The following is a 24,307-nucleotide window of genomic DNA, read 5'->3' as shown; positions in this document are numbered from 1 at the left end:
ACCATCATCATCATCATCACCACCATCATCATCAGCATCATTATCATCATCACCACCACCATCATCATCACCATCTTCTTCATCATCATCATCATCATCATCACCACCACCATCATCATCACCATCTTCTTCATTATCATCATCATCATCATCACCACCACCATCATCATCACCATCTTCTTCATCATCATCACCACCACCATCATCATCATCATCACCATCTTCTTCATCATCATCACCATCTTCTTCATCATCATCACCACCACCATCATCATCACCATCTTCTTCATCATCATCACCATCATCATCATCATCACCATCTTCTTCATCATCATCACCACCACCATCATCATCGTCATCATCATCATCACCGCCATCGTCATCATCACCACCATCGTTACTATATTCACAATGAGAATGGGCAAGATAATTTTGAGTTCAGGTCAGGGGAGACATGGGAAGTACCAATACATAATTTGATGTTGGGTGAGAGATTGATAGGACAGATGAAAGAGATATAGAAAGTTGTGACTTGAGAAAGAGACTGGGACATGTGATAAGATAGAATTGGGGGGGGGGTGGAATGTGTGGGCATAGGGTGACAAATAAAAGAGCCACGCATAGAATGAGACAGAATAGGGGACAGAGAGACAATGAGAAAGATGAAGAGAGTGAGAGAGAGAGAATGAAAGAGAGAAAAGATCGACCGAAAGAAAGGAGGAGACAGTTGAGGGAGAATGATTGAAAGGGGGGGGGGTGAAATTCAAACAACGGCAAATATAATAGACGTGGTAATTAAAGCGATGTCAACGTGACATCACAATTTTCCAATCAGCATTACAGAGGCAAAAAATAAAGTGATTACTGACTTCAAGCCCACCTCTTTGTTGCTAATCAAGTTATTAACCTGAATTCTCATTCCCGTAACAAGTGTTAATTCGGGAACACAAGGCGAGCCACAGAATAAAATTATGACACCTTCACGCCTGAATATTGATTGGGGGCGTGCGAGTTTGCTTTCCGTATTAGCACTCGGTCCCCGGGCCTCGCCCGCTGCCCAAGTTCCCCCGCTCCGCTGAGCCGGTGTGTCCGTGAACTTCATGTGTGCGAAAGTATTTCTTCAAATTTACTTTAGGTCTCATTACCGGAAAAGCGTCTCTAACAAAAGATTCCATGTATACTCCAAGGCCAGCAGACAAGACCTGCATGGAAATCAGCGACGATTGTGTCTGAACATTCGGGATTTCGGGATGAAAACATAGAAAAGGGGCAATATATCAGTGGCGTATATTGGGCCAAAAGTTTTGAGGGGCACGATGGTGCATTAGGCAAAAATTATTAAAAGTTAACAGCGAGCGAAACAAGCGAGCAAACAGTTCAACGTTTTTATAAAAAAAACAATCCAATTTCAACGTGAATCATAAATTATGTAAACCAAAGTTTTCAAGAAATGAACCAAATGAAGGTAGTCAACTGTAAAAAAATGAATTGCTAATTTAGCATTCGTAGTGCAGTCACTATACAAGCACTGTAAGTGCTATATTAGCACTTCATTTTTTTTTACAGTGTAACAAAGCAAAATTTGTAATATTACGAATCGTACAAGACCAGCAATCAATATAGTCATCAAATAAACTCTTATAGTGGTTCATACAGAAAAAACAAAAATAGATCAGAGAAAGTAAGAAAATACCATACTAAAAGGGGCTTCAATTAAATACTACAATGGTAACCTGAAATGACAGAAATTCACTTAGAAAATATAAATTCATGCAACGACACTAGGGGCGTACAAGACGAGGGAGTGAAGCAATCGACCGAAGAAAAATTATAAATATTTTTCACGGTAAGTTTTTTTTTCATCATTATTCATGAAAATTCCATTTTCTGTATATAAGATGGGGATGGAAACCATGACGGACGTATTTTTGAGGGCATCCATTAGAATATGGGAGGTGGCGTAGCGAGCGAGCAAAAATACGACTTAAAGGAGAATGAAACCATTGAAACAAGATAGCTTGTGTGAAAACAGAAAAATCAAAGAAACAGATCAACGAAAGTTTGAGAAAAATCGGACAAATAATGAGAAAGTAATAATGAGCATTTGAATATTGCGATCACTAATGCTATGGAGATAGCAAATTGGCAATGCGACAAAGGTGTGTGATGTCACTTGTGAACAACTCTCCCCATTACTTTAATATTAATATATATTTCACTTGAATTGCCTCTTTTATCACATCTATCCATAAATCATACTGTTCTTTCTACATGAGGGCATGTAATACATATTTTTTAAGAATACATCATGGATAAAGAGTTTGTATCATCATAAGAAAAAGCAAAAAGAAACATTTTGAGGGTATTTTATAGTCCACCGAAGGAAAAGTTGTTCATCAGTGACATCACACATCCTTGTCGCACTGCCAATGTGAGGATCTCCATAGCATTAGTGATTGCAATATTCAAATGCTCATAACTTTCTCACTATTTGTCCGATTTTTCTCAAACTTTCTTTATTCTTATTATTTGATTTTTCTGCTTCTACACAAGCCTATTTGTTCCAAAGGTTTCATTCCCCTTTAAACTTAGAATTTTGGACCCCAACACGGCATAAAAGACATTGCAGTAAAGGGGCGTCTGTGTGCGAGGGAGAGAAGTGGCCGAAAGGGGAACAAGGAAAGCCACTTTCAAATAAACTGAGCACAATAACTGAACGAAGCATTTTGAAACAATATGGTATACAATGACACATCAAACTGTCGGGGCGTTGTATGATTGTGCAGAGAGTATTGCAGCCGAACATCAATGCAAGACGGTATATTTACAAAAAAATTCTGAACAAAGATTTATAGATTCATAAATTTTGCGAACATAAAATCAGTAATATTTATTTTGTTTACACAATTTTGTTAACAGTTAGAAGCTACAGACAAGGCGTGCTGATATTAATAATTTTCACAATCCACATACTGTTTTTGGTCTGTGGAAAATGTAGAATGATAATGATGCAAGTTCATAATGTGGTTATTGTCCCTACAGTCCCCCCCCATTATCTCGCCCCCTCCCCCTCTGACTACCTGTGTAAGCGAAGCTTCCTCTCAAAATTATACCAAGCCCAACCTCCCCCCTCCACATCTACTCTCTCCTGCTATCTCTTTATCACTATTTCATTTCATTTCGTAAGCTATTCTTCAACTTGTTTACGTGCCATCATTATGTTAATTCCCTGAATGGTTGCTCACAATTTGCATAAATCTCTCTCTTATATTAGTCATTTTTCTTTCAATTACCTCATCCATCAGGCCATTGATGATTCATCCAATTTCTCCAAAGCTTGGAGGAAGATAATTCCCATTTAATCTTGGTTTTTAATCCCCGTTTAATCTTGATCAAGGAGCCCGTTCGATAGTCTGTTTCAAGTATGCAAACATCATTGAAATGGATCGCTCGGTTCTGTTATACGCTCAGTCACACTGCGTACGAATGATTATAAATCGATCAAACGTGTTACATTATTTTCAATGGCATACCATCGGTCGGATTGGAGTCGGTTTCCTTAGTTGTGACTGCGGCATAGTGAATGACAGGTTGTCATGCGCATGCTCATTATTACTGTAGGATTTCTTATTAAACATGTTAAAGATGATCAAAACTATTGATCGCATCCCTTTGCTAACAAGGTAAAGGCGGCAATAATGGCCATCCAAATGACAATGAATAACAAATGCATTTAAAAGGAGAGTAATTGCATTGAGTAGATTGTAGAATAAAATTTACAGCTCAAAATAATTCAGTAACATTATAGAGCAATTAGTTTATGATTTTTTAAATTCATGATATAATTATCAAAACATGCTCGGTCGTTTTGCTCACTAACGGCTGTTAGATAACGTGCCCCATACAATAAGTCTGAGCCCCTAGAAATGCTTTTGGCTAATTGGCTGTGTGCATTTGCTTGGGCATGTTGGGTGCCCATGTCTTCATTTTTATTTTATGTTGCTCATTTTACTTTACATTGGCTTCTACATTTTACCATGTTTTACACTGATTTGAGGAAACAAAGGGGCAACTGCATTTGTGGTCCAGGATAAGACACAAAGTAGATTTAGAAAAGATGATTAAAATACCGGCTTGAGGCCCTCAAACCTTTTTGTTCGCCACGGTAATGACTTCCAAGTCGAGGCTAAAACCAGATTTGCGATTATCGATTTCCCCTATTTCTAATAAGCCAATCTCCTCGTTTAATCTATTTGTTTTGGTATTTTAGCACTACTTCATTTCCAAAAAGGCGAGCTTGAATTTTAAGATGGAGAGAAGGCTTGTCCTTTGAACAAAGGCTGGATGGAGGCCCTCAATTAGCAACTTAAAGGACTAGTCCACCCCTGAAAAATGTTGATTGGAATGAATAGAGAAAATCAAACTTACATAATACTGAAATATTTCATCAAAATGGGATGTAAAATAAGAAAGTTATGACATTTTAAAGCTTCGCTTATTTTTCACGAAACAGTGATATGCACATTTCAGTGCATGCAAATGAGACAGTCGATGATGTTTATTTCTTTTGTTGTTTATTTTTTGAATTATACAATATTTCATTATTTTTTACATACTTCTTTCTTTCTGCCTTTCACACCCCCTCTCCCTCGATCTTTCTCTCTCTCTTTCTCTCTCCTTTCCACTCTCACTCCTCTCTGCTTTATTCCTCGATAAGTTTACGTGCCAAATGTCACTCTGCGTCACTCGACCCCCAATCCGTGGTAATATGGCATCATTGGGTTGATGATAAGCTTAATATCTGGGCCATCTGCTCCTTTAACCGAAAGTGCCTTCTATTTTCTTCTTTTTGTACCCCTTTCACGGTCCCATGATGTTCTTTCTTGTATTATTCCACCTTTCACCACATGTACTCGTGTAGGCCTAATAGGTATGACTTAAAATAGAACCACCGTTGAAATGTATCGTGAAAAATTTTCGACACCCGCCATAATTATAATGGGCTATAGTTTCAGTTTGACTAAGTAACGATTTTTTTTCAAATCGATTATAAAAAAAAATCAGTTCATGATTGAAAATCATTTTTCTTTAGGGTGAGGAAATACCGTTTTTCATTCAATAGACGGGAAATTGGTCCCTTTTAATCCGTTTTAAGTTCTTCTTTTGAAGGGGGATTCAAGATTCAAGACAAAGATTCATATTAAAAAATGCTAATGCCGACGAATACATACAGTATCACATGAAAATAGGATACACAAGAATCTCACTGCAAAGAGAGATGAGAGTGAATCAAATCGTGGATTTCCATTTTCATTACATAAATTTATAACACGAGTGTGTGTGTATTTGAGTTTTTGTCAGACGTGTATCAATCAGGTATGATTATTTACGTCTGGGACCGACCTTTAACGTCACCATCCGAAAGACGTGATCAGGGCTCGAACCTCGAACCTCTGCATCAATTTGTAACTTCCCCACCATGCCCACAGCTTGGATTACAGGCGCACGCCACAGCGCCCACGAGACTGTTGTGAATACAGTCATCGTAGAGGGCTCACTGTAATTTATCAGATTTGATCTTCCGGATCGAACGAAATAATTAGTATTTTCTGGAGCTAATGCAATTTGAAAAAAGGGCTTTAAAATTCCGTCCGGGATTTTCATAATCTGAACATACAAGTTAAGTAACAAATGAAGTTATGAAAGGGGCTTTGTCTTGATACAATAAGAAATTATTGTAGAAATCCATCTCCAGCAAAATGGAAACAATGGAAACAAAAAACATTGAGAAGAAATGAAACACTTTAAAATGAAAGCTGGTGATGAAATCCATCGTCAACATGACAACTATAAGTTAAGGTATGCATCTTAATCCCTATGGCTGTTGTTTCCAGAGTCGCCCTTGTTATTATGTGACATTGATATGTATTTTTGTCGAGTAAAAACAAAGGAGTTTGTTTTGAAAGCATGCGACGTTGATTTCTTGCTCTTTTTTGTATTGTCTATTCCCTCAGGTGTGTTGAATTCAATCAACACAGTGCCGGATGGTAATGGTGGTGTTTGGAGTTTGGTGGTGGGTAATATTGAGGGGGGGGGGTGAGGTGCTGGGTGCAGTTACAATATTCGAAAGAATCGATGTTTAGACAAAAGAGACAAAAAAAATGTATGTTTATTGATTCTTAAAGGTATTGTTTAACATTGTGAGCAGCTGATTCAAAAAATTTTCAAACCAAGATGAAACATGTGTACAAGTGCATGTATTAGAACTAATAAACCCTGAAAACAACCATTATTGAGAATGAAAAGCTAAAACTGCAATGCGAACCCCGATTTTGTAAATAGGCGTCTTAGAGACACCTAAATAGTACATTTAGTGTATGGGATGAAATTAAGATGGTGTTTCCGGTCACTTCATATTTCAATTTTTGAACCACTAAATGATTATTTTCGAACACAATTATTTCTGGGCTTCATTTTTGTAACATATCACAGACACAGGTGACAAGTGTGACCTTCTAGCTTAGATTTTTTTTAAAGTCAAACCAATGTTAACCAATCACTTTAAGGTGTGTATGGATGTGTGTGGATTCCTTTAACGTTATGTTTCTTATATTGTTTATCATCTTTATTACTATTATTATTATTATTATTATCATCATTATTATCATTATTATTGGAGGTTCTGATGCATTTGGTAAAAGCAGGCGACCAGGCTTTCAAAAAATACTAAAAGGAAATCTCTGAGCATTGCATCTCGAGAAGGGATTGTAGGAACGAGGGTTCAAAAAAGTGGGGACGATGAATGGCTTTTTTAAAGAATTATTTTATAACGTTGAAAAGAATATGTGTATGGGGGGTGGGAGGGGGTGGTAGTGGCGTTGAAAGGGCGGAGGGAAAGTAACAGCACACACCTATGGGCCGGTGCTTGATGATATCGGGGGATTGAGGGAGCGAGTGCATTGAAAGTCCCTTTCCCCCTTTTCTTTAGGACATCGAAAGATAATATGTGTGTATGTGGGGGAGGGGAAGGGGAGGAGGGGGGGGGCTAATGCATCGTGTAGAGGGCCAAGGGGGAAAACAACACCACACCACCACCTAAGACGGGGCGATGCTTGAATTTCACGCTCCGTGTCAGAGGCCAATGGCTCCCAGTAATAACCGACAAATACCAAACTGATTCCATATGTGTTGAAACGATATTCCCCAGCCCACCTTTCCTCATTTCCTGTTTCGAGATTCAGGTTTTCTTTCTTGTTCAAAGAAAATGCACAAAACAAATCGATATTATGCTACCAGGCCTGGTCGATATGTGATACACTACAGCCTACCTAACATTATATCGACCTAACCACAGGTATATAGAGTGCAATATACAATGGTCACGTGTGCAGGTCACAATATTATACCAGGGTTCGCATGATTATTTGGGCAATTATGAAAATAACAACACTTTTAATGAATAGTGGCGAATACATTCTTGGAGGCAATCATGAAGACGCTGGTGAAGACATCGTGGTAAATGCATTCGTGACGACATTCATACAGACATCATGGTCTGGTGGTGAATACATTCTTGCCGGCAATCATGAAGACACTGGTGAAGACATCGTGGTGAATGCATTCTTGACGTGACGACATTCATGAAGACACCGCTGAAGACATCGTGGTGAATGCATTCTTGACGACATTCATACAGACATCGTGGTCTGGTGGTGAATACATTCTTGCCGGCAATCACGAAGACACTGGTGAAGACATCGTGGTGAATGCATTCTTGACGTGACGACATTCATGAAGACACCGCTGAAGACATCGTGGTGAATGCATTCTTGACGACATTCATACAGACATCGTGGTCTGGTGGTGAATACATTCTTGCCGGCAATCACGAAGACACTGGTGAAGACATCGTGGTGAATACATTCTTGCCGGCAATCATGAAGACATTGGTGAAGACATCGTGGTGAATGCATTCTTGACGTGACGACATTCATGAAGACACCGCTGAAGACACCGTGGTGAATGCATTCTTGACGACATTCATACAGACATCGTTGTCTGGTGGTGAATACATTCTTTCCGGCAATCACGAAAACACTGGTGAAGACTGTGGTGAATGCATTCTTGACGACAATCATCATGATCATGAAGACAGTTGAATACAAGACTAGAAAGCAACTCCAGCTACTAGCAATGGCTAGAATATCAACAGTGAAATGTTCCAGAAACGGGATTACATGAAAACCGAATTATAGCTTAACATAAGCGATGTGTGATGACGATAAGTTAGATAGTTCATGCCAAAGAAATTCCCCTCAGAAATTACAACTTTGGTGTTATTTTATTCTTGTGTTGAAATTCGTCTAAAAGAACTGATGTGAAGTCTACTTAAAGTGCCCAAGTCGGTAACAGAAGGGGGAAGGGGGGGGGGTACTCTTCTAAATTGATCTTTAACATCGAGGTTCGGGTTTAGCGAGCGTTTCAAGAAACATTTTGTTCATGGTTTTTACTGACAACTTTGCTCTGAACCAATCAGATGCCAGGATTTCGGTAGCTTATAACAATAGTCTGTGAAAATCACCGACTATTTTGTTTCGAGAAATGCCAGACTGGTCGTCGGATTATGTTGTTCCTATATTATGGAGTGGGCTCTTATTGCCCAACAATGAGGGCAGGAGAATCGAGAACACACATTACCTTCTGTAATTGTGTCCTAGATCCAGTTACTTCAGACTGACAAGGCTGATTGGGAGGAAGATATCAAATTGAGGAGATGGAGAGAGAGAGATAGAGAGACTTAGGAGAGAGGGTGAGAGTGTGATAGGGGAGAGGGAAAGGGACGGAGGGAGGGGGTGGGGCGGAGAGAGAGGGAGAGAGATGCTGAGGATGATGATAAGCGAGTGAATTGTTAACGGTTAATTAACATGATTAAGGAGGTAGAGATAGAGAGTGGGGGAAGATGGGATATGGTTATATATATAGAAAGTAGAGAGAGGGAGAGAGAGAGAGGGGGGGGGGACGAGGAAAAATTTGATTCAAGGATATTATAAAGTATAAAAAGAGGGCGCTAAATGTCATCAAATCATAGAGCTATTGCTGATCCAATGTAAAATTCTAAGAATTAACGAATGAAAAACGAAATAACGGCCAAAGTATTATAATGGAACATTATATTATGACACTCAAGTACAATTCGTATAATTGAAATCTATACAACAGTTGTAGAACGACTAAGACCAAATAAAAGATCTTGACAGATTCTGATGGAGTTTAAGATTAGCAGAAGAGATTTATTATTTTATTTCAATGTCCGACAAGGGGTAACTAATGACCAGCCTATCACAGTCACCGCAAAATGAACGTTCGACATCAATTATTTCTCTTTTTCGGAGGTTTTATCCCTTAATTTTAAGAAAAGAACTCAATTTGTTTTTTCCCCTAAATTTTGCCCCTCAATAATATGGTCGTATAATTACAAAGCCTGCTATGTAAGCTGTTTGGAAGTTACGCTCTATTAATATTTTACAATTAATTACCGATTGAACACTTTTGTAAAACTCGTGGATTTTTTTTCATTCGGTCAGTTGTAAACGGTGTTTGCTTTTTTTACAATATTTTGAGGGTCTATTATCATGATTATAAACAGAATAATGGCGGTTTGAAACCGCAAGCAAGCGACCAGTTTCATAAATAATTGTTCATTTGAGCTTGAAGTGTATGAATGTGGATGTAGAGAATAAGATCGTGCAATTGTTGTGATCTGAAAATCGGAGCACTGGGCCTGTTTCATCAATAGGTGACACGACGTATGCTCCGGCGACAATTGCTCTGGGCATTATTTCATCAATGATATATAAATGAATAGGGTTGACAGTGGGTTTAATCATGGACCTAGGTCCATGGTTTAATGTTGGATTTAGATTTGGTTTATGATAGGGGATAGTGTTAAATCCACGGTTACAGTTGGCCATTCCATTAGTGTGTGGAATTTACAGTGGAGCAATTGTCGCCAGAGCAAATGTCATGGAACCCATCAATAAGCTAGGATTATGATATGTTATCATAGTGGTAATACCATGGAAACTTTACCTTTTCATTGGCCTTCTGACCTCATATTCAACAAGTGAGCCTATCAATTATCTATCACATACGATGGAATGGAACCGTTTTCAAGCAATGCCCTTTCATATCTTTTAGAAGAATATAGCGCCCCCTCTCATTCATTTCCAAGGTAATCTATCCTCAAATGTGTTTATGACTATATAACTTGTGGTCAAGGGCGAATCAAAATAAAAGTTTCAGTGATATTTGCCATTAGGACAATTTTCGGTTACATGACATTTGCTCCGGCGACAATTGCTCCGATGGAAAATCTACACGATAAGCCAAACTGAAAACATAAACTCCAAAACTAAATAAACCCAATTTCTTATCTTTATATTATTCTAAACCCAAAACTGTATTACAATCCCAATTCTGACCCTATACCCCTGAGATATCAAGACCGGGGCAATTGTCGTACGAGCATATGTCGTGTCACCCCTGAGCCGGGCAGACACGAATAGGAACAATGGGGAGGTGGGGTACAAACAAGAGGGAAAGAGAAGAGAGAACTAGAGGGGGGGGGGGGTATAGACTCATGAGAAATACTGGGACGGGGTGGGGTGGAGAGAGCACCGTCACGAGAAAAGGGGAAAGAAAGAAAATATACAAAGAGAGAAAGAAAGTCAAACAGAGAGATAAAGAAGGTGAGAGAAAAGGGGGAGGGAGGGAGGGAGGAAAAAGAAGATAAGGATAAATTAAGAAGAGAGAGGGGGAGGGGGGGGGGGGGGGTGGAGAAAAGGAAAAGGCAGAACGTGTGCGTCTTGGTGGGGGGGGGGGGGGTTGAGCAAGAAATGGGGGGAAGGGTGGAGATGTATTCAATAAATTATTATCAATCATCATGAGTTCAACCAAGGAGGTAACTCCTTGTTTCAACATCTTTCACGATAAAGTACAAAAAATACACTACAATAAAACTCGTGATCATAACACTTTTTAAGATGATTATCCTTTAAAACTTCCGGTCCTAACCTTTATGGCATTATATAGGCAGGCCAATAACGGGCATAATAAAGAATAAAATCAAAATGCTCGAGGGGAGACCTTGACAAGCCCAAGTTCAAACAGAAGGAATCAGTAACAATAAACCCAACGAACTGTAAATCTAAAATAAATTGATATTAAAGTGATTGGTTAACATTGGTTTGACTTTTAAAAAATCTGAGCTAGAAGGTCACACTTGTCACCTGTGTCTGTGATATGTTACAAAAATGAAGCCCAGAAAAAATTGCGTTCGAAAATAATTATTTAGTGCTTCAAAAATTGAAATATAAAGTGACCGGAAACACCATCTTAATTTCATCCCATACACTTATGTGTACTATTTAGGTGTCTATAAGACGCCTATTTACAAAATCGGGGATTGCCTTGTAGTTTTAGCTTTTTATTCTCAATAATGGTTGTTTTCAGGGTTTATTAGTTCTAACACATGCACTTGTACACATGTTTCATCTTGGTTTGAGAATTTTTTAAATCGGCTGCTCACAAAGTTAAACAATGCCTTTAAGTTGTTGATTGCCAACATTTGAAACCAATTTCCTGAATATCTACTCAAAGCAGCAAAACATCAAATGAATGAGGATTTTGGAATCAACCGGAATGAACTCAAATGAGTTAGTATGGATAACAGAAATTATTGAAATTATCGTTGCCATATTATTTTTTGTCGAGGCATGCTTTCTTCTCAAAGTAGGCCCTATACATTTTAGCATAGACAGTCAATATATAAGCTCAAAAAAATCTGAAATGGCCTTATCATTTGCGTGGATTGGTATTCATTTGTTGTCAAGACAGTATGTTATTCAGTGCGTATGGGCATACTTGTAGACCTTATTCATTGTATGAATGCGAAATCATTCGTTCATAGTTTGATTCAACTTTACACGAGCCTAATTTCTCATCTTGATACAAGCAAAGAGTTTTGAGTAGATAAGTAGATGCATGATATAAGAAACACGCACTCTTTATTGGTTGATATAACACAATATCCCCCTTTAACTGTTTTAAGTTATAGGCACGAAATGACCTTCCACGTGCGTAGCAATCAGAGGGAGTGGAGCGAGCCTTAATTGTCCCTTTGTTGCATGGCCAAGTAATTAATGCGACGAATCAAAATTTTAGCCGATTGTGAATTCGTAAACAAGGTCTGATCATCAAATTCGCCAGGTACATGAACAAAATATTGAGCTCATTCGCTCGAGAGTAATATACCTCCCGGGTTTATATCTTCCTTCATTTCGCTTTTCGCTGTGTAATTACCCGATCGGGCATGATGTAATCTGCTTATTGATATTCTGTGAAATAGGGCAGCCAGGGAAGAGAACAATGGCCTCATGCTAAGATCTTAATTTATGCACATTTTGAAGCAAGGTCACCTTACGGATTTGTAACACTGGGTACATAAGATTTCTTTCATGAACCTCTTAAAATGAATTTATGCGTGGGATAGGTTAGAGCTCTGTGATATAGCCAAGAACATGTACGGTCATGATAACAGTGAGAATGCACTGTGCACGCTTGGTTGACCATCATTGTTGCAGACGACATCACTTTGTGCGAGCTCGCTCGTCTGTCGCAAAGCGGCGCTCTCGCGGAAAGAAATTGCATCGTCTGCATACAAACTAGGTTCTCCTGCACGCAAGCACCACGCGGAATACCTCAGGAGCCTTTTGCCAACACTAGTGGAATTATTCTAGAGAACTAATTACAGAACAGGTTTATAAAGACCCCAGACAGCTAGAAGTGGTTACTTGGAGATAAGGAGCAAGATTTCATCAACCATGAAGGCCGAGTTTGGTTGTTTTGTGGACGTGACTGGAGTGGTAGAGAGGGATTGAAGCTTGAATCGAGTCAATCCCCTTCACGCTCCCGGAGTCACGGCGGAGATTAATAGCCCAGTCCCGCTGCCGGATTAGGATGGTGCTACTGTACTGAGGAGTGAACAGGACTTTGGCCTCTGCTCTTGATCATTTTGGATGAGAGGGAGGGGTAAAGTGGGCCAAACCTATCCTCTGGGGGTTCACCACATTCGTCCGCTGTAGGTGGAATAACGCCTTCTAACCTTGCTTCCGTGATTGCGGTTGAAACTTTCATTGTTTTGTTCAGTCATCACGTAAACTAGGGGTAAATCTAAGCTGTGCTTGAACTCTATTGGAGTCAACACCCCTGGGCTTTCTGTCGGAATAAGCATCTCCTTGCACCAGACAACACGCAAACAACAAAGCCTCTTGGAACTCGGAAGGTTTGAGGAATATCAATCCCGATCGACAAGGATAGCAAGAGAAAAGCGTGGTATGTGAATTATCATCCCGATGATCATTTCCCATTCAGAGGATACCTTCCAAAAGTTTGTCGTTGTCTGTCGCGGAGCTGTACCCACCCCCTGAATGGATAATATGTTTACCAGACACTGGCCGGCTGTTTACCCTGGACTACAGCGATGATTCGTCCGAGTTGCCGTGCAAATACCATCCTCCATTTACGCCCTTTGCTTATTACAACCAGGCCTCGCCAGGCGGCAACTCACCAAAGCTGAGGAAACCAGATTGTCCCCCTTTTCGACGGAAAATACAAACAACACGAGAATATTAAGTGTTTTACTTTTTCTGGTATTTACGTCAGTCGTTGACATACTCCGTGCTACATTAACGTCTTTATTTGCTTTGCCTCTCCTTATCTGGCGGAGAAGAACGGATGAAATTATTTCTCAAGGAAGTGCTGGAAATACCTTTCCTGGTGCCGAGTCAAGAGTTTACCTCTCGAAACTGGCTAGGTGAATATTTGGATTATAATTTCTGTGCTAAACAAGCTGCAACGCTTATGCTTGTCCCCCTAATTCAGTGAAATTTACTGAAAGCCTTTACGACATCAAGTTTAGGACTGAAGATTGAAGTGGAAGCTAAAACTATTTTGAAGAAAAGGTGATGATTGTACTCAGAAAAGCGGAATACTCATTCTAGGCCTACTCATTCACACTTTAAAGTCATATTTTGATAATCAAGCAAGGTCACATCCAAAGCTGATTCATGTTGAAGCTTGCAGTTAGGTGTATTCAATTGTGGAGTTACCGATTATTGTGGATAAACTTGTGAAGGGAGGTATCACTTACCAAGACGTCACCATGGATGTTACGTATCTTCGTGCAACAAACGCCAAGATGACAACTCAGTTTTTCTTAGTATTCTTCATTATTCTCCTGCAGTGGGAAGGGGCCTCAACAGATCAAGGTGAGTCCAAATTTTGAATTTGAAAGAATCCCCTCCTTAGTCGAATTCTGGAATTCTGAATTTTGATGGTTTCAATCAAGTGAACGTAACTTCTAAAAGAAGGTGAATTTTCATCTTTTTCTTCGATGTATCTGCTTCATTTAATCCTGAAGATATTATTTTGCAGAACTTGGTGAAGTGTGCGTCATAACGGTAAAGTGTTTGGGCCAATTATGTAATTTGTTCAGTCCCTTTTCACTCTCCTTGACAAGGATCATTCATTTTGGAGTGATTTTTGATGGATACACGAACATTTCACAGTTCACACAAATTTCACTTTCAAAAGGGTTAATTAATATCACTTTGAAAGGGGTTAAATTCACTCAACACTAATTAATTTTGAGAGTTTTTTTTCACTCATTCCGAGGAGTAAATTATTATTCACTCGATTGATCTCACTATGAATTATACCTTGTGCTTTGTATTGTTTTTCACATTGATATAACATGTTTAAGTAGACTGCAATATGGAGAACAATGATTTTTCATTGAAACTACAGTACCAGTGACCATGTCATGGTCACGTGTGAAAGAACTTACAGTTTGAGAGTGCTAAGCTTGATTGATTTGTAGGCCCTATATTGATCTACTTTTTGAAAATATATTTATATTTCGTATTTTTGATTTGCACATCAAAAAAGGGAAGATTAATGAAAATGAATATTTCAATTCAATAAGTATAGAGGATTAATGTACATGAATGCTTCTACATGTATCAGTATGAATGTTCAATAGCAAGGGAGGCAAATTCCTAATCTACTTTTTTTTGCATTGAACGTGGTTATTATGCCAATAATGATTATGGATTAGGGTTGAGAACCGTATTTCTAAATGCTAAATTTGTTTCCCATGCATATTCTTGGGGTACATTTTGTAATTCGATACAATTTGTCTGCCTCTTGTGCAGTGCAAGTACAAAAACCAACGAACCGCTACATGTTAATACTTTCCAGTATGGATGTATGATAAAAACTCGTTGAAAATGTAATTTTCGTTCTCAAATCACTTCACGGATCAATGGCGAGAAGACCCATCGGTGCGAAACTTCACCCCAAAGTATAATAATTCGATCCCAAAATAGTGAGGGAATCCGTGCCGAATTCCATCATTTATCTGCGAGTGATATTTAGTAACGTGAATCAGACCATGGACTGTTATTGATGACCAAATCGATTAAGATATGTCCCCAAGGAGGGCTGATTTTTTTTTTCATATTTTTTCTGTGTTGCACGAGGGGGAACGCTGAACTGCATGCAATGTAAATGCAATGAGCTTCCTTGGTAAATGTATTTTGGAAAGAAGAGTATGCATGGAGATCCGCGTTTGTATCTCCGCACTGTAGAAACGCTAGCTGTTTAAAATTTTAAGCACGTCGTTTAAGCCCGTCACTTTAACAACTACTGTTAAAACCGTTTAAACAAATGTTTAGATTTTTTAAACAACTGTTTTAACTTTTTAAACAAGTTGTTTAAAAAGATAAAACAATTACAAAGCAGTTTAAACAGCCTGTTGTTAGAGTAAGCATGGACCTATCATGGTGTAAGTGAGTGTCGGGCTTAACACAACGTGCTTTTAAATTTTTTTTTACTGTGCGTGGAACATGCGACAGATCAGCAGATACTGAATTTCGCCAACTTTTCGTATTTTATGGGATGGTTTCGATCGATTAATTGATTGTTGGGTTGTGTATTGCTTGTGAAAATAAAATTTGATGGATGAATTGATTCCAATTTCTTTCCATTCTCTCATTGCCATATATTAGAAAGCAGGTTTGGAATTTTTGCTATTTAAATTTGTTAAAGGTATTGTTTAACTTTGTGAGCAGCCGATTTAAAAAATTCTCAAACCAAGATGAAAGATGTGTTAGTATGCATGTATTAGAACTAATAAACCCTGAAAACAACCATTATTGAGAATGAAAAGCTAAAACTACAAGGCAAACCCCGATTTTGTAAATAGGCGTCTTATAGACACCTAAATAGTACACATAAGTGTATGGGATGAAATTAGGATGGTGTTTCCGGTCACTTTATATTTCAATTTTTGAAGCACTAAATAATCATTTTCGAACGCAATTTTTTCTGGGCTTCATTTTTGGAACATATCACAGACACAAGTGACAAGTGTGACCTTCTAGCTCAGATTTTTTGAAAGTCAAACCAATGTTAACCAATCACTTTAATGCCTAATCCTGGGATGATTTTACAACGAATGCAAAATACAATGACATTCAAGTATTCAACTGAAACGCGAAAAGTCTGTGTGTGTTTTTTCTTCTTCATAACACCGCGGGGATACTAACACAGACATCATCGTTTCTCATAGAAATTTAGTTGTCAATGAATATGAATATTGTTGAATATTATTGGTAAAATGGAAACAAACATGTATGCTTGCTCGGTAAAATGATACCAAATACTTTGTAAATTTTACGCAATGTTGCGTTGAAATTTACCCTTTACAAACTTCTATTTTTCCCAATATAGGGGAAAAATACACGGCAAACAGGCTTGTTCCCTTTGTACCCAATATTGGGTAATTTTTACTCAATCTCTTTTAGAGTCGTTGAGTATATCAATTAATCATCTCAATTTCACTTCTTTTCTTGACTCTGCATTCTGGTTTATTATCGTAGTTATGCGAGGAATTATTTGTTACGATTTATGAGCAATTACATAGATTTAATTGGCCATTTAAAAATAATCGTCTTCTTTTCGAATGAACAATTGGTATTTAATCAGTTTCATCATCGAGGAAATGGAATCTGCATGATGTTTTAAGTTTTAAATTCTAACTAAGTTGATTGAGTTGACTTCAGTTTGTTTCTTGCATCGTTTATTATTTATTCAGACTCGGCCTCTAAATTCCCTATATATTCTGGGGAGTCTGTCTTCTGGAATATGACTTTGTGTACAGTATATAGGTCTATTTACATTTGAGAAAATATTCCTCAGACACTTTCGAACTTTCACGGCCCATTGATGGGATTTTCATGACCATGTTCACATTGGTCTCAGGGTTTCTCGCAGGTTGACGAAACTACATATAAAACTACAAGTCATGTCGGCAATCGGCATAAAATTGTCCGTTCGAAGAATTTGAAATTCAGACTATTTGCAAACGTTGACATTTCTGGAATACGATACGGACCCATTTTGTATCCGTCGCCTGTATGAATAATTCTTTGATCTCGCATTTTCTGCGACAAGAAATCACAATTTTCACCGTGGGGGGGGGGGGCGGGGGTGTGCTTATGTTCTTAATGCACAATGTTGGAAGTTTCTCAATGCTCTTACAGTACACTATCATATTTCATATTTTCTTCGTGTTTCCATCCTCTGGCCTTGCCTATTGAGTTGAGTGAGAGAAGGCCGATGACAAAGTTTATTTTCCAGGTCTATGAGATACGCTCTAATGTATTCAGTCGTGTTGCGTTTCGATGGTCGATGATCGTGCTTGATTATCAACACGTGATCATTGGCGAGTGTCAACACTGGCTGCGCGAGCGAAGGAGCTCGCTTATAATTTGATCGTCGACTAATTCAAGGTTGCGACGACGTCGGGCTGGATGAGGACACGCCTCCTCGAATTGGAAGTGTACGGTGGAAAATGGATGTGAATGGATGGTGGAAGAAAGCGAGAAGGGAACAAGCCAAACTCGACAGATCCTCCATTAATGTTTGGTGAACGGATGCAGCACTTAGAGAGAGAAACAAGATGTTGCAAATTTGTGAGCGACGAAGCAAGAGTTTACTTTTATTCTGTGCCTAATAATACTTCACTTAAAAAGAAAAGTCCATTTCCGCGCGAAAATTGCTCAGTTCTGGTAGTGGTACATGCAGACGAGCGTGGACATAACCCCTTGGACAGACGATGAATAATTTCTGAAGGAAATAAAAGCGCGCGTTTTCCCCGCGCTCTAAATTACGATACGTTAGTCCCTTATTAATGTTTGCAGATGTTAATGTATTCCGCGCGAGAAATTAAAATTGGTCGGCGTTTGTCTAGCCAGAAACTGAAAAATTGGAAAGGGAAAAAATATCGTTCCATGTCGAGCTGTATTTGCTATGTAGTATGCTATCGCCCCTTGTTATTAAAACACGAAATATGATACAAGGAGGTCCCGGTGTCGCGATAGCCTCCCATCAATATGGGCAATTTTTATTGGAAATGGTGAGCGCAATTTTCATAATGAAGTTGTAACTTGTAATATCGATGGAGAAATTGATTTAGCAGTGCCGTGGGACGACACCGCTCTGTACTTTTTTCGTGAAGTCCGGACAGGGAAAAGTGCACATTTCTTAATAAAACGTGAATTATGGCAAAGTGACGCTGCAGATTCGACCTATATTAAGTCGTGTAGGCCTATCTCTACCCATCCCGCCAAAAGTGGTGATATTTTGTCTCTACACGACCTTTCTCCATGGTGAAGCCGGATTTTTTTTATAGGCCTACATATTCACATTCTTCTTGATATGATGAACTCACGTAACTTAATGTAATTTTGATATAACGCATATTACAATTTATTTAATGTCTATAGAAAGGAGGAAGTGACGAAACAATCACATGACATCTAGATTTGAAGAAATGATAATCCACGAAGGCACGAATCCATGTACATCTTGAAAGTGAAAAATAACTGAATTAGAATAAAACAATGCTTAAACTCATCGAGTCGGCCCGCCTACGTCGGGGCCTTCGATGATTTTCTCTGGGCATTACTTTGGTATTTTGATACTTCACAGACCTTGTTTTTTCTCGAAGAAATCGCTGAATTCATCACGAAACGACAGAAACCAAACACCGGCAATCATTCATATCTCGAGTGTTTGTGACTATGGTGAAGAGCTGTGTTGAGTCGAGGGGGCGATTGCATTTTTTTCCTCTTTTTGGTTTGTTTTGACTCGGAAAGTTTGTTCTCCGCCCCGCTACAATTACCCTTCCTATATACCCCTGACCCGACCCGGGATTCACAAACCCGGAGGCATAGTAGGGGTCAAGAAGGTTGACCCGACTTTCGGGTCAAGTCAATCGGTCAGCTCGTGGATATACTTCCCAAATCCATGGTCGGAGCTGCGAAGTCCAGATAAAACCGAAGGTATGAAGAAACGCTACGCTAACAAGACCCGTCAAAGGGGGTGGAAGAATGGTGTTGACAATGAGATAAAATTGTAATGGATAACTGTCGCGCTAGAGGATGAGACCATTCGGCAATCAAGAGCTGCAATCGTATTAGAACGATGTGCTCGCAAATGATGCCTTTGAAGAGCGACGGGATGACCAAAGAATTTGGGCGAAGAAACAGAAGGTCCAAGGGAAATGATAGGGTGACTCTGTTGGCTTACCCTAAAGATTAAAATTAGATTAATAAGTCGCTTCAAGCTTTCATTTTTCGCGTATTATGTGATTTGACTGGAAGGTAGTTCCTCATTTTGTTATTACATGTAGGGGAATTGGGTCCATCTTACATTTACTGAGCTGAATAGCAATGTAAACTCATTAAAAAACGTAAAATCGTTTCATTTGTAGGTATACAGATGTATATATTGGCCAAAGTGACAATGGCTAACGTTGATATCCTCATCCCTTTTTTGTAAAGCCGTCTTTGAATTTATTCCTGACTTTAGGGTACCATCTCGTGTCAACCTGTCAGTCATCGTTGGGACCTTTGCTTCCCAAATCTGATAATACCTCCTTATTATTGGTTTCACTTTCATCCAATCTCATTAATATCAGAGAGAATCTGGCAATCCTTCCAGTTTGAAATTCCATTCTGCCAATCGATCCCTGTAACTGCCGTATCATCATCAAATTCTTTTTACCGATGTCCCTCTCACGTCGGAGTTCGCGTCGTACGAGTTCCCCATTTATGGTTTAATTTGGGCCGTCGCCCGGTAGTAATGCGATCACTTCTCGACTAATTAGAAGCTCTCGTATTGTTTTTCCCTCTGCAGTTTCACTCGTTTAATAATGATAATCAACTTGAAATCGCATTGGTAATTGAGTTTAGAGGGTAAGGCATACCAATCACGTTCGTTTGGAGTTAGCCGTCGCTCCCCCAATGGATGTTCTTTGATTGAGATGATAGACAATGAATGAATGATGGTGCCTTGATAAATTGACCGAATAAGGATGAAAAATGTTAATTATTTATGTTTGGCCTATTTGCAAGTTTTCTTACATTTAAGGCCAGTATTGTGTATTGCACCTAATACATGATGGAATAGTTTGCCCATATAAGGAACGAGACATGTTGCATTATCGTTTCTTTCTATCAAATGCGCCAAATATATTTTTTTATCAATTTCATATTTATCAAACAGTCAAACGAAGGAGGCTCCTATCCTCCTTATAAGTGATACAGCAGAATCAGGTTAGTCAACGATTCGTTTACAATTAGCCCTAAAAATTAAGCTGTTATTGCAACTTATTTTAATACTTCAATGTGATACATTCCTGGTCATTAATCACCATCGGTTTTCGTGTTGCATTTTATAAAATATTTCGTGCAACTTTCTACATTCATCTCACGTCGCATGATAATATTCGCTTAGACCTTCAGTTAAACCCACATCCGGAAATCTAGAATCCAATTTTCCACAGACACCCCAATGCCAATCTTCAACCGTAAATGAAGATGGGCAGGGGGGGGCTTAGAAGCTACTCCATTTTCCGTGCTAAAAGCGTGAATTAAGAAGTAAGTCAATAGAAAGAATTGCTTTCCAAATACATGGGTACCATGTCGACAGGATGAGCCGGTAGGAACGTGGGTTTGTGTGTGTTTGTTCTGCAGCTGAGAACACCGACGGTAATCCCTGGTAGAATTGACGTTGCAGGAACTGCGGAATAGTCTACAGATACTGTTACCGCGCTGACCAAGTTCATCCTCACAAAACAGTCGCACCAATTAAACCGACTCCAAACCGACCGATAGTTCGCTATTTGTAATAACGTAACAGCTCTAATCGGTCTGGAGTAGGCTCGCAGGTGTGACTGTATGCGTTGCTGATGTTTTCAGAGAAGCCTGTGACTGTGTACGGCTTCTTGCTTATTCTTTTGAGCTCTATCCAGTAGGTTCCTACTTCATACATGACATGTATTGTAGGGTATTCTTTTCAAAGTCGGCTATCTCCCGAAGGGCATAAAGATTACTAAAAGATGTAGTCATAGCGACTAGGTCCATGATCATACTCATCAGACTGTAGTGTTTCGTAGTCAAATTTTCATTGCCATTGGTCGTCATCATCGGGAATGTACGATATATCAGGTCCATGGATATATCGATAGCGGTCAGGGGCTTTGCCCCTCCTAAAATCGCGAGGCCGGCAGTATGGACAAGTTAGTTTCGGCTCAATTTATGCGATGATTTTTTTTCTCGGAGAAAGCCCATAACGTTCCTCAGTTATTTAATAGGCCACGATTTCCCAAGTTCATCTCCAAACTCGATACCGATCGCCTGAGAGGCAAGTCTGCACGACAAGACTACTCTGTATACCCCATCAGATATATCGGCGTAAGTCCTTTCTGTCCTGAAAGATGACCCTAACGTAAACACGAGAGTGTGAAGTAGAACCAGGGTTACCATCATATAAATGCTAAATCACGCGCAGAATGATAATGCGATCTTTCTAAGGGGGTGGGGGATGAGCAACCGAGAGATATAAATGGATTCCATAGGCGGATGGGATGGGTGTCGTATGGGGGTGTTGGGCAGTGTTTGGATAACAAAGTACGCAGTGGTGTCATGTCAGAAAATCGTATACCTTCTTGTAACGTATAGCCCACCTACTGTTGTACTGGCACCAGCAGCTTCACGGTAGCAATAATAACTGAATGGTCATATTTTATACCTAGTCATTAGTCATGTGCAAGAATTCAGATAATTGTACAAGATCATATTCGATTTCGTATCCCACCGGGGTTGTGGTCGTGGATCTATTGAATAGCAATCTGAATGTTTGTTTAATTAGTTTTTTCAGTTGTTTATTTATTTTATTTAATTAAAAAAAATAAACTGTAGTAATATATACTGTACGACGGTAGCAAAATCCATGGTAGCAATGAGTGAATGAATCCTAAGACATAAATACATGCCCTTTTAGTTGTATGGGATATAAAATGATGCAAATCATTTTTGCGATTTTACATCCCACCAGGCCTGGGATCTGGAAGTATTTGAATTAGCAAGCAATACGTGCACGAGGGTCCAGTTTATTATGTTGTCAACCAACGGTGAACCTAATTCATCTTTTAGATAGTGGGGTATCCAAAGTAATGTATGCCTTGCTACCAAATGGTACAATCATATATATTTCTCTAATTTGTGCTTATGTCCGGTCGTATTATCCCTTCGTGTTTTGTAGGCCTAATTTCAGGAGACAGTATCCACATATTTGAACTTGTGGCATGGTGGCTCAGTGTTAGAGCGTCCGCCTCATGAACGGGAGGTCGTGGGTTCGATCCCTGGCCGAGTCATACCAAAGACTTATAAAAATGGGACCTTCTGCCTTCTTGCTGGGCGCTTAGCATTTAGGTTGGAGAAGGGTAATAATAACATATTATGTTAAGCAGGGCCCGCTGGAAGAGCAGTTTTCTAACTAAAGTGGCTACCCTGGATAAATAAAACGTTATTATTATTATTAGTAGTATATTTGTTATAATATGATTTACATTCTTCATTTGCGGGTACAGGAATAAGATAAGAATATGATATCCAAATCCGGTAAAAAATATTCATTTGATTTTTTGTAAGTTCTTCTAGGCTACTCTTTCAAACTCTAAATTGCGCTGGAAAGAAAGGCAAAATCCTCCTGTGATGAGCTTCGACTCTGACCAAGTATTTTATTGATTGGATAAGTGCGTTTTTTGTATTTCATGACAGACTCTTGTGGTAGAATTCTGCAATCCAAATCATAAAGAAAGACGTGTTAAACGCGCAGATGACTTTTTCCTCCGTCGGCAATTGGGTTTTATTAGTAAATAAAAGACTGGGGAGGTGAAAGAAAGCAAAAATATAGTCTCGGGATATTTTTTTATTATAGACGTTGCTCTCACGTGTTCGTGTTTCCATGGAAACTGGTATCGACTGAAACCTTAATATTTCTGCTTGACAAAATTCCCTATATCCGTGCCCTATTTTCGCAGGTTGTCGAAACGACGGCGATGAAAAAGGCAAGTAAAAAAACAGACAAGTGCCTTCTTAACCTTCTCATTCTCACCTTTTTGGGAATATGTGTATCGTCGACAGGACTTTGCTTAGGGAGAACGGAACCAATAATTGGTGTAAAAAAGGAATTTTATATTTCTGGAACCTGATTTTAATGACAATATTACTGTCCTTTTGCGAAATGTGTTTTTTCCTATTTTAAGTTTAAATAGCATTTTCTTGACCGAATATGGGCTTGAATTTGGTGTAATTTGATATAGAACAAATATATTTCCAATCGCTCTCTTTCACAAGTATGAAATATTATGAGACATTGTCCTGGAGAATCTTCATGATCTTAACTTTGTCATTAGTTATTCATATTAACTGAACACAAAACTATGTTCGGGACTACAAACATATTCAAATCACAAATCATGTGACCAGTTAGAAGAGCCCGATTATATTATAATAATAAAAATAGTCACCAACTCAACTTTTGATATATACTTTTATCTCCCAGGTTCATAATGATGGAGATTGGGAAGTCCATGAAATTGTACTTATGGATGGGCCTATATTCATCATCTATTTTTTTCTCTTTCTGACGTCGAAAAAATAAAAAATGTTAAAATTTTCCTTTTAAGTCGCAGAATTAGCTTATGTTTAGGTGAATCGCGCTGGCATTGACAGAATTGTTATGTTGCTCGGCCTTGCTAAATGAGCCTTCTCGTCTGAGCAAACTTGGCTAGAAAGAGATTGTTTGTTTGAGAATGTGCATGATGTTGATAAAT

The sequence above is a fragment of the Lytechinus variegatus genome, chromosome 17 (genome assembly GCF_018143015.1).
Source record: "Lytechinus variegatus isolate NC3 chromosome 17, Lvar_3.0, whole genome shotgun sequence".
NCBI lineage: Eukaryota > Metazoa > Echinodermata > Echinoidea > Temnopleuroida > Toxopneustidae > Lytechinus > Lytechinus variegatus.
This window is presented reverse-complemented; position numbering follows the sequence as displayed.